Source organism: Eriocheir sinensis, chromosome 10 (genome assembly GCF_024679095.1).
Source record: "Eriocheir sinensis breed Jianghai 21 chromosome 10, ASM2467909v1, whole genome shotgun sequence".
NCBI classification, from domain to species: Eukaryota; Metazoa; Arthropoda; class Malacostraca; order Decapoda; family Varunidae; genus Eriocheir; species Eriocheir sinensis.
The window spans coordinates 20,844,701-20,852,754 of record NC_066518.1 but is presented as its reverse complement, the minus strand read 5'-3'; the positions used below and the strand labels follow the sequence as shown (position 1 = coordinate 20,852,754).

At 45.0% G+C, this 8,054-nt stretch overlaps 1 long non-coding RNA gene across 8 annotated transcripts; it reads right to left on the bottom strand.

The window, feature by feature from the left end:
- Positions 1–3,931: 3,931 nt before the first annotated feature.
- LOC126996677 (uncharacterized) lies at positions 3,932–6,348 on the bottom strand. 8 transcript variants are annotated; one of them, XR_007751342.1, is made up of 4 exons: positions 5,708–5,842; positions 5,513–5,642; positions 5,312–5,444; positions 3,932–4,914 (listed from the first exon to the last, which is right to left on the bottom strand). It is a non-coding gene; the product is annotated as an uncharacterized LOC126996677 (long non-coding RNA). The 8 variants fall into 8 exon arrangements; XR_007751345.1 differs by lacking the exon at positions 5,312–5,444 and adding an exon at positions 5,113–5,177 and having other exon boundaries at positions 5,513–6,346; XR_007751349.1 differs by lacking the exon at positions 5,513–5,642 and having other exon boundaries at positions 5,773–5,921.
- Between the last annotated feature and the right edge of the window lie 1,706 nt (positions 6,349–8,054).

Genomic DNA, 8,054 nt, shown 5'->3' with positions numbered 1-8,054 from the left:
GTCAAATGTCGTAGTGTAGGTGTGCGTGGCTGGGGCCGTGTGTGCATATTGGTATGTGAATGAACTTGGAACTTGTCCCTCAGTCTTTGCCATCACTGCGCGTCGTTTGTCATAGTTTTGACTCCCTTATAGATGACTGGGAGGTGTTGCTTCTCCTTGTCTTCGATCGATTTTAACCATAGGAATATAGACTGGGAAGGCGTGGTGGGTGATCTAGAATCTGAGGATTTTCTGAAAGTAATACAAGATAATTTTCTCAAGCAGACAGTAACTGAGCCCACCAGGGGTAACAATATTCTAGACTTGGTCTTAACTAACACCGATAATATGATCAGCGAGCTAGATGTTGGGGGAGAATTAGGTGGCAGTGATCACAGGGAAATGAGATTTAAATTAGACTGGGTGGTGACCCATGAACTCAACCCTGTGTTGGTGCCTGACTTTAGAAGAGCTGATTATTAGGGGCTCAGAAGACACCTTGAGGAGGTAGATTGGGGAACCTTAGGGCTGGATGAGGGCCAGATCTCAGGGCTGGAACCGGAAAGACAGGGGAACCATGTAGAAATGACCTAAAATAATTTAGTTAACGTAATTGCAGAGGGTCAGAGACACCATATTCCTTACCAAGCATGTAGGAAGGAAAATAACGACCCCAAATGGATGACCCGCAGACTCAAGCATGAGATTGGCTTGAAGAGAGGAATTTATAAGAAAATAAAGAACGGAGAAACCCACCTCAGGGGTAGGTATGTTAAGCTAGCCAGGTCGGTGAAGAAGAACACCCGCCTAGCAAAAAGAAATTATGAGATTAGGATAGCCAACAAGGCCAACAGCAATCTCAAGGGCTTCCTCAAATTGTACAGAACGAAAACAAGGGACAGAATTGGACCGTTGAAAACAAACACGGGTGAGCTCGTTGAGAGTGGAGAAGATACGAGTCAAATGATGAATGACTATTTCCTCTCGGTTTTCACGCAGGAAAATCTAACAACCATTCCGGAGATAGTTCAGGTATATGAGGGCAAAGAGAACGACAAGTTGAGGGATGTGATCATCACTAGGCAAGTAGTTCAGGATGATATTAGTAGGTTGAAGATAAACAAATCGCGGGGCCCAGATGAAGTATTCCCAAGGGTTCTGAAAGAATGCAAGGAGGTCTTTAGTGGCCCTCTTACCGATATCTTTCAGATATCGGTAAATTCTGGGTATGTGCCCAATCAATGGAAAGTAGCTAATGTGACGCCGATTTTAAAAAAGGGAGACAGGTCAGCCACCTCAAATAATCGCCCAATTAGCTTAACATCAGTTGTAGGAAAGATGTTGGAGTCAGTTATAGCCGGTAGCATTCGGGACCATCTAGAAAAGCATAATTTAATTCATGATTCACAGCATGGGTTCACAAAGGGTAGATCTTGCCTTACTAACCTGTTGTCCTTCTACACTAAAGTAATCGAGGCGGTTGACCGAGATGAAAACTATGACGTATTATATCTAGATTTCAGTAAAACGTTCGACAAAGTCTCTCATCACCGGCTATTACTAAAATTACAGGCTCACGGCGTAGATGGGAAAGTTTTGAACTGGATCAGGGCGTGGCTTAGTGGTAGGAAACAGAGTGAAAATCAATGGTAAAAAATCTGAATGGGGCAGTGTTACGAGTGGAGTCCCACAAGGGTCGGTGCTGGGTCCTCTGCTTTCTATTATTTACATCAATGACTTGGACATAGGAATTAGTAGTGATGTCAGTAAGTTCGCAAATGATACCAAGATCGGTAGAGTAGTCCAATCAGACAGAGACGCTAGCGTTCTCCAGGATGAGCTTGACAGACTATATGATTGGGCGGGGAAGTGGCAGATGGAATTCAACGTCGGTAAGTGTAGCATTCTGAGTCTAGGCAGGAATAACCTTCACACAATTACTCCTTAAATGACACTCCTCTAAGCTAGTCTGGGCGTGAGAGAGACTTAGGAGTCCTAGTGAGCGCTGACCTCCGCCCTAGGGCTCAATGCATTCAGGCTAAAAATCGGGCAAACAGAGTACTGGGTTTCATCTCAAGTAGCGTAAGCAATAGGAGCGTTAAAGTCATCCTCAGACTTTACTTAGCACTAGTTAGACCTCATCTCGATTATGCAGTTCAGTTCTGGTCCCCCTACTATAGAATGGATATCAAGATGTTAGAATCTGTACAGAGGAGGATGACAAAGATGATTCAGGGGGTGAGAAACTTGCCTTATGAAGACAGGCTGAAGCATTTAAATCAACACTCTCTAGATAGGCGAAGGTTGCGAAGAGACTTGATCGAAGTCTATAAATGGATGAAGGGCTTTAATAAAGGGGATGTCAATAAGATTTTGATAATTAAAGAACCAGGTAGGACGCGTGGCAATGGTTTTAAGTTAGACAAATTCAGATTCAACAAAGACATAGGGAATAATTGATTCACCAATAGAGTGGTGGACGAATGGAACAGGCTTGGGAGCCATGTTGTGGGTGCCAATACCATAGATACATTAAAGAAAAGGTTAGATAAAGCCATGGATTGTGAGGTAAGGTGAGGTTGAGTGTACAGGAGCTGCCTTGTATGGGCCAACCGGCCTCTTGCAGACTCCTTACGTTCTTATGTTCTTCTTGTTTTTTCCGCTTCTTCCTTTTCTTCCTCTTCCTCATCCTCTTCGTCGCCACATTCCTCAATTTTCCTCAATGGAGTGGATTTAACCGTGAATGTGGAGTGAGTGCAAAGCCTATGAGTGTGGAGTAGCTTAGAGTCTTCAGAGGATGTGGAGTATTCATGAGTTAAGAGACGGAGTGGAGTTTACAAGGTCAGTGGTAACATGTGGAGTAAAGATCTTGGTAAAGGGTCTGGAGTGGGCTTGGTCTGGGGTAGTATGTGGAGTAGAGAATACGTTTACTATAGTGAAACCAAATTGTCCAGTCCGTTTTGGCGTTGGCTCCCGCGGGTTCATTTCTCCCCTCTGCTCTGCCACACGGTCCCAACACCTATTTTTTCCTCTCATATGTAACCTATAGCTTACATATGAGAGGAAGATATGGGTGTTGGGACTGTGTGGCAGAGCAGAGGGGAGGAAAGACCCGCGGGAGCCTGCGCCAGACCGGCCTCGACATATTTGGAAGACGATAGTACATTAGAACAAAAGAACGTAAGGAGTCTGCAAGAGGTCGGTGGGTCTGTACTCGGCAGCTCCTGTGAACCTAACCTCACCTAACCTCTCTAGCCATGACCAACGTTGCCAAATAATCGTACTCAGCCTGTAATATTTGCCCATTTCCGACCCCAAAACTGTCTCCTGGGCCCCAGTAACAAGATTAATTTGTATTTATCGTTAATCTAGTTAATTGCTGATATTTATTGGTAATAGTTACGCGTCAGAAACCGGTCAACTCTATGCTCTGAGTACGATGATCTGGCAACGGTGTCCATGGCTTTATCCAACCTCCTCTTGAATGTGTCTATGGTATTTTTACTCACTACATGACTGCCAAGCCTGTTCCACTCATCCTCGACTCTTTTTTTTCTGCTGTTTCTGACTCTTTCATTTCTCCCTCCCTCTCCTCTTTCTCCTCTTCCTCCTCCTTCACTCTTCTTATCTTCCTATAGTTTGTTAGTTAGGTAGTTAGTGGTATGTAGTTAGCTTAATTTTACTGTATTATTTACTTATTTTTTTTTTGTTGTTGTTGTTATTTTGTAATTTTGTTTTTCTTTTCTTTCTTTTTCTTTCTTTTCTTTCGTGTTTTTTCTTGCTGTTATTTTCTTTTTGGATGTTTCTCTTTGATGTTCTTTTTTTCATATGTTCTTTTTTTCATATCATCCTCTTTGTTGATGTTCGTAGATGGTCTGGGTGCGCCTCTTTCCTCCCAGAAGAGACCCACCCATAATTTTGGTGATGTTAGTGAGGGCCGAAAGGTGGATGATGTTTTTTTTATATTTTTCTTTTCGTGATGTTCTTTTATTGCTGTTACTTTTCTTTTCTGATGTTTTTCCTTTTCATTTTCTCTTTTTCATTCTTTCTTGATGTTCTTTTCTGTAGCATCCCTTGTTGATGTTCTTTGGTCTGGATGAGCCTTTTTCTCCCCAGAAGAGACTCACCCATAATTTTGGTGATGTTAGTGTGGGCCGAAAGGTGGATGATGTTTCTTGCTGCTCTTTTCTTTATTGATGTTTCTCTGTGATGTTCTTTTATCCATATCATCCTCTTTGTTGATGTTCTTAGTTGGTCTGGGTGCGCCTCTTTCCTCCCAGAAGAGACCCACCCATAATTTTGGTGATGTTAGTGTTGGCCGAAAGGTGGATGATGTTTCTTTGTACTTTTCTTTTCTTGATGTTGTTCTTTTATTGCTTACTTTTACTTTTCGATATTTTTTCTTTTCTTTCTCTCTTTTTCCTTCTTTCTTGATGTTCTTTTCTAAATCATTCCTTGTTGATATTCTTGGTCTGGATGAGCCCTTTTCTCCCCAGAAAAGACTCACCCATAATTTTGTCGATGTTAGTTAAGGCCGAAAGGTGGATGATCTGTGTTTGCTTCTTCTTTTCTCAATGTCTCGTTTCTATATTTTCCTTTTTCTGGTGTTCTTTTTCATTTGGTGCTCCCATCACGTGGATTGTCTACGACATCTAACGGGCACCACAAGCCCGGGTTTGTTGCTCGGAGTTTGCTCTCCTAGGTGAATTGCCTACCACGGCTAACGAACTCCACCTGCCCGGGTTTGTTGCTCGGAGTTTGCTCTCCTAGGTGAATTGCCTACCACGGCTAACGAACTCCACCTGCCCGGGTTTGTTGTTCGGAGTTTGCTCTCCTAGGCGAACTGCCTACCACGGCTAACGACCTCCACCTGCCCGGGTTTGTTTAGAGTTTGCTCTCCTAGGTGAACTGCCTACCACGGCTAACGAGCCCCACCTGCCCTGGTTTGTTTAGAGTTTGCTCTCCTAGGTGAACTGCCTACCACGGCTAACGAGCCCCACCTGCCCTGGTTTGTTTAGAGTTTGCTCTCCTAGGTGAACTGCCTACCACGGCTAACGAGCCCCACCTGCCCTGGTTTGTTGTTCGGAGTTTGCTCTCCTAGGTGAACTGCCTACCACGGCTAACGAGCCCCACCTGCCCGGGTTTGTTTAGAGTTTGCTCTCCTAGGTGAACTGCCTACCACGGCTAACGAGCCCCACCTGCCCGGGTTTGTTGTTCGGAGTTTGCTCTCCTAGGTGAACTGCCTACCACGGCTAACAGGCCCCCACCTGCCCTGGTTTGTTTAGAGTTTGCTCTCCTAGGTGAACTGCCTACCACGGCTAACGAGCCCCACCTGCCCGGGTTTGTTGTTCGGAGTTTGCTCTCCTAGGTGAACTGCCTACCACGGCTAACGAGCCCCACCTGCCCGGGTTTGTTTAGAGTTTGCTCTCCTAGGTGAACTGCCTACCACGGCTAACGAGCCCCGCCTGCCCGGGTTTGTTGTTCGGAGTTTGCTCTCCTAGGTGAACTGCCTACCACGGCTAACGAGCCCCACCTGCCCGGGTTTGTTTAGAGTTTGCTCTCCTAGGTGAACTGCCTACCACGGCTAACGAGCTCCACCTGCCCGGGTTTGTTTAGAGTTTGCTCTCCTAGGTGAACTGCCTACCACGGCTAACGACCTCCACCTGCCCGGGTTTGTTTAGAGTTCGCTCTCCTAGGTGAACTGCCTACCCCGGCTAACGAGCTCCACCTGCCCGGGTTTGTTTAGAGTTTGCTCTCCTAGGCGAACTGCCTACCACGGCTAACGAGCCCCACCTGCCCGGGTTTGTTGTTCGGAGTTTGCTTTCTTAGACATATTGCCTGCCACGGTTATGAAACCTCACTGCTCGGCTTTGTAGCCGGAAGATCTCGGGCACCTCCGTCAGGGCACCGGGGGACGCATTGGTGCCTTGCCTGAAGCCCCCCACTCCTGCCACGCTCGCCAGGGAGACCTTGGGCTCGCTGGCGCTGCCCCACCCCGCCAAGGCGAGGAGGGCGAATGCAAGAACTCGCTTCTTAAAACTTCCAGACTGGATTATGAAAGTAATTATAAATGTACCGAAAAGTCGCCGGTCACCGAGTTTAATCGGTTCTGAGATGGAAGGCCGACGGGCCGCGCGGATGCGCACAAGCCTCTAGGAATCCTCGCGACGGCTCGCGGTGCAGCTTTCGTCTCCTCTTTTTATTACTTTCGATATTTCCTTTTTGTTATATTTTCCTTTTCTGATTGATTGACTGATTGATTTTACTTAGTAAGAATTAGTTCACTAATTAACATCTTTCAGGTTCATTACATTCATACAGCTGATGAGATGAAACACTTACAGTGAGTGTGCTGACGCTCACGAGGACGGCGGCGACCACTAAAGTTTCCCAACATTTCCATTGGCGGCCCACTTCTGAAGGGTCGTCTGTTTATTTACTTTTCTCTTCATTATTTCATTTTATTTTCCCTTTTCTGTCATCCCAGCTCTCCATTTATATAGTTCCTCTCATTCTTCTCTCTCTCTCTCTCTCTCTCTCTCTCTCTCTCTCTCTCTCTCTCTCTCTCTCTCTCTCTCTCTCTCTCTCTCTCTCTCTCTCTCTCTCTCTCTCTCTCTCTCTCTCTCTCTCTCTCTCTCTCTCTCTCTCTCTCTCTCTCTCTCACACACACACACACACACACACACAGCTCGAACATTCTGTTTTACATATACTTTCGTCTCTCTTCGCGAAAATTATGAATATATATTGATTTCAGAGTGCGGGAGAGAGGGAGGAAATAATTTTTAGACAGCAAGTTCAATAGCTAGACAGTTCTTAAGTCAGGTAGCTTAATAGTTAGTTTGGTAGACAGTCAAGCAATTAGTAAGCTAGATAGATATATAGTTGATTAGTTAGTTAGTTAGATACGAAAGCCATATCAAATGTGGGTGAATATTTGCTGAAGAGAAGGATGTGGAGTAGGAGAGGAGGAGGAGGATGCAAGGATGTACTCAGTGACACACCAACCGACATTTTTTAAGATGTCGGTAAATACTGGTTATGTGCCCAGCCTATGGAAAGTAGCTAATGTGACGCCGATTTTCAAAAAGGGGGACAGGTCAGCTGCGTCAAACTATCGCCCAATTAGCTTATCATCGGTTATAGACAAGATGCTGGAGTCCGTAATAGCCAGGAACATTCGGGAGCATCTAGAGAAACACAGCTTAATTCACGACTCACAGCATGGGTTCACGAAAGGTAGGTCATGCCTCACCAATCTCTTGTCCGTCTACAATAAAGTATTTGAGGCGGTTGACAGAGATGAAAATTATGATGTAATCTATCTTGATTTTAGTAAAGCGTTTGACAAAGTTCCTCACCAACGACTGTTGCTTAAACTACAGGCTCACGGAATAGAGGGTAAAGTTTTGAACTGGGTCAAGGCGTGGCTTAGCAATAGGAAGCAAAGAGTGCAAATCAATGGTAAAAGATCTGACTGGGGATGTGTTACGAGTGGGGTTCCACAAGGTTCAGTATTGGGTCCACTTTTGTTTATTATTTATATCAATGACTTAGATACAGGAATATGTAGTGATGTCAGTAAGTTTGCAGATGATACCAAGATCGGTAGAATAATTGAGTCAGATCAGGACGCTAGTATTCTCCAGGATGAACTCAACAGATTGTATGACTGGGCGGATAAATGGCAGATGGAGTTCAATGTAGGGAACTGCAGTATTCTGAGTGTAGGTAGGAACAACCCCTCTCATAACTATTGCTTAAATGACACTCTCATAAGCAGGTCTGGGTGCGAGAGGGATTTAGGGGTCTTAGTGAGCTCTGATCTCCGTCCAAGGGCACAATGCATTCAAGCTATAGAAATCGAGCAAACAGGGTACTGGGATTTATTTCAAGGAGTGTAAGTAACAGAAACGCCGAAGTCTTCCTCAAACAATATTTAGCATTAGTTAGACCTCATCTTGATTATGCGGTTCAGTTCTGGTCACCTTACTATAGAATGGATATCAAAATGTTAGAATCGGTGCAGAAGAGGATGACTAAGATGATTCAGGGGTTGAGAAACTTGCCATACG